Raw genomic sequence first — 3,773 nt, 5'->3', positions numbered from 1 at the left:
GTAGTTTCTAAGGTTTTGTCAGTTCGAGATACCTCATCCGGATTTCTGAAACACATCTGGTAACAAAATAAAGCAATAGAATACACATCCATCATTGGGAATCATTGCGATCGGGTTGACGAGTTGATTAATCAGGCGGATGCAAAAATGGGGTGTCTACAAGACTGAGGACATCTTCCCATCTTAGCCATAGCGCCTTGATGTTATAGTTTTTTTTTATTTTTATATTTTAGTTTTCCTCCAAATCATTTTCCAACTAAAAAATACTTCTATCTCCTTAGATGGAAATTAACTTTTGTTTCCTTTTCAATTTTCATACCAAAGGCCCGCAATTTTTGATAGACACGTCAAAAAAATCAAATTGATTGTGATTTTATGATTTAGAACATCTGTGATAGCCAATGAATCAAAGTAATAATTGTTTTAGAACATTTGGATTGAACTCGCTAAAAAATTTCAAGATTGATGGCCAGACATAGTCTCAACCAATGAAAGTTTCAGGCACACCCTGCATGCATGCTCCATGCTCGTGCTTTATTAATATAATTGAGTTTGAAGTTCTGTTGTACACACCAACTCCTTCATACGAATTGGCCAAGGCTACACCTAAGCAAAGTGAAAGTCATGAGTTTGAATCCCACCATTAGAGGCCACTCTCAAGGATTTATCTCAGAAATTACTTATTGAAAGTGAGGGAGGGGACTACACGTGATCAAATGCTTTAAGAGCCTTGGATACTTTAATTCAAAAAGAAAAAAAGATTTTGTCTCAAATATTTCAGTTGTTTCTTGAGTAACAAAAATCCAATTACAGTTAACGTAATGGGGATGATGGAATACAAAATGATTTAACTTGATCGGGCATCAATTAGATCTTTGAAATATATATAGGGTCCCGTTCGCTAGCTAACGGATTGGCAAACTTTTTGGCAAACAAATTGGGATCGTTCGATATCACATGATCCGACGGACGAGATTAAAAGTAACAGCTGATCTACGTCAAGTTATAACTATAACTTTATTTACAGCGCCATCCCTCACTTTCTTAATATTAATGCTTCCTCTTTCTTCTTTAAAAACATAAACGAAATGACAGAGAGTTCGTCTCTATCGTTGAAACCCTCCTCCCTCTCGACCCTCTCTTTCACTCTCTCACTCTCGCTGCCTCTCTCATCAAATTTTGTTCATGTATTTCATGTGGGAAAAATGAGGATAAAGCTTTGTAAAGGATGGATCACAAAGGCCAGAGAATCTTATACGTCTTCAATGCAAGTAACTTGCCTTGAATGTGAATCTTGTACAATGGAGGTAATAAGGTGAAAATTCCGAAAATGAAATAAATATGAGAACATGGAAGAAAGAACCCCGTATTAATAATCTAATGCCCAAGCTTAACTGGGCCAAGGATATGAATGGGTTTTTTTTTCTCTCAATCATGGCTTGTGGGTTTCAAACTACAAAACCTACTCATGTTTCAAGGAAGTGAAGTAAGAAATGCTCAAGCTCTTAGCTAGGCCAAGGATCTGAATGGGTTTGCTCGCTCAACCATGGCTTCGGGGTTCCAAAATACAAAACCTACCAAGTTTCAAGAAATTTCCTTTCATTGACGAGGCTATTAGTACGAATTGTTATTCTTTCATGTTCTTCATTCACCATTTTTTTCAAAGGCCTATTCATCTGTCAATACTGAAGAGACTTTGTCTTCATTGAGAGGGAGAAGCTTTTGTAGCTGCAGTGAGGTCGAGATGAAGGTAGTTGCAGCGAGGTCATTGCAAGGCCGTTCGAACAGGATGGTCAGCGAGAGCAAGAGAGAATGAAAGAGTGAGAGAGAGGGTCGAGAGGGAGGAGGGTTTCAACGATAGAGACGAACTCTCTGTTATTTCGTTTCTGTTTTTAAAGAAGAAGGAGGAAGCACTAAATCTTAAGAACGTGAGGGATGGCGCTGTAAATAAAGTTATAGTTATATCTTAACGCAGATCAGCGGTTAATTTTAATCTTGTCCGTCGGATCGTGTGATATCGAACGATCCCAATTTGTTTGCCAAAAAGTTTGCCAATCCGTTAGCCAGCGAACGGGACCCATATATATATATATATATATATATATATATATTATATATATATATAATGGGTCCCGTTCGGCACCCTAAGTTTTACCACACACTTTAACAAACGCGTTTTGTCTTACATGGGTTAGAAGTTTCGGAATGAGCTGATTTTTGGTGAGGATGATCTCTATGGTGAGGAGATCATCCTCACCAAAAATCAGCTCATTCCAAAACTTCTAACCCCATCAAAATTGATTTACAAAAAATGGACGGTCCACGATTTTTCACCGTGTAAACATGGGGCTAAACATTTCGGAATGGGCTGATTTTTGGGGAGGATGATCTTCTAATCATAGAGATCATCCTCACCAAAAATCAGCTCATTCCAAAACTTCTAACCCATGTAGGACAAAAAACGTTTGTTAAAGTGTGTGGTAAAACTTAGGGTGTTGAACATTTCCCATATATAATATATATATATGTTTGGTGTGGAATAACACTTGTCAAATTATTGTCTAACATTTTTTTTTACAAAGAGGAAGGGTATTATTGTCATTTTATGATTCCTACAAAAATTAATTTACTATTGACTTTCAAAAGGTAATACGGCTTCAGCCCTCACATTATCCATTTCTAATTTTCCCTGAAAAACTTTCTTCATGGCTTCTTCTCTCCGCTCAAACCTCTCCTTCTTCTCTTCGTCTTATCCTTCGCAAACAAAATCAGACAATAGCAACAACTACGTTACAATACGGTGTGGACCACGAAACAACCGTGGTCCGCTCTATAAAGGCCGAATCTTAAGCACAGAAGCGATGCAAGCAATCCAAGCCCTTAAACGAGCCAAAGGAGACGAAACCAAAATCAACGAACTCATCTCCAAAAGTTTAACTCGTCTGATCAAGAACGACCTCATCGCCTCCCTAAACGAGCTCCTCAGACAAGGTCAATGCCATCTATCCCTCAAAGTCTTCACAGCCGTTCGATCAGAGCTCTGGTACAAACCTGATTGCTCTCTTTACGCTAATATGGTTTCGGCGCTTGCGAGGAATGGTATGGCGGAGGAGATTGACCGTCTGATCTTGGATCTTGAAGGAGAAGCTTTGATCAACGGTGATTATCGAGGGATCTCTAGACTCGTCAAGGCGTTGATTGCTGCTGGACGTACGGGATCAGTGGTGAGGATTTATGGGATGATGAAGAATGGAGGGTGGGGATCTACTTATCCGATTGATGAGTATGTGGTTCAGGTTTTGAGTAGAGGGTTAAGAAAATTGGGAGAAAAGGGCCTAGCCGATCAGATTGTTAAGGAATTTTTGGCCTTCTTTGAGGGTAAATTGGAGAAAATGAATGTCTAATCTTTTGATTATTATTTTTTTTATAGAGTACACTAATTTCCCTAACTAGTGCTCAAAACTAATCATTTTAGCCGTAGTTTTATCCTAAATTTCCAAAGAGATGTTCTACTTGCGCCCACCGACTCTATGCACCTCTACTTAAGGAGACAATTTAAAAATGTTGAAATAACTTAATTGACCTTAACATAAAATAATAATAAAAACTTTGTAAATACTTTACATTTAGTTAAATTAATAAAATTTATATTTCACTAATATATAATTTCTTTTGTGATATAGATAAATATTATTTTGTAGATGTAGGGCGGGGTATGCTAATATGCAAGGGTTTTCAGCTTCATATTGTGTTACGAGCCTTCGTCTAGGAGG

The 3,773-nt window shown here is 37.8% G+C and overlaps 1 pseudogene; it reads left to right on the top strand.

Moving 5' to 3' along the window:
• The first annotated feature begins 2,705 nt into the window (after window positions 1-2,705).
• Window positions 2,706-3,404, top strand: LOC147410765 (protein THYLAKOID ASSEMBLY 8, chloroplastic pseudogene; annotated as a pseudogene).
• The last annotated feature ends 369 nt before the right edge of the window (window positions 3,405-3,773 follow it).

Source organism: Akebia trifoliata, chromosome 1 (assembly GCF_017979445.1).
Source record: "Akebia trifoliata isolate Shusen 1 chromosome 1, ASM1797944v1, whole genome shotgun sequence".
NCBI classification, from domain to species: domain Eukaryota; kingdom Viridiplantae; phylum Streptophyta; class Magnoliopsida; order Ranunculales; family Lardizabalaceae; genus Akebia; species Akebia trifoliata.
The sequence above is the reverse complement of the archived record's forward strand: the minus strand, read 5'-3'. Positions and strand labels throughout refer to the sequence as shown.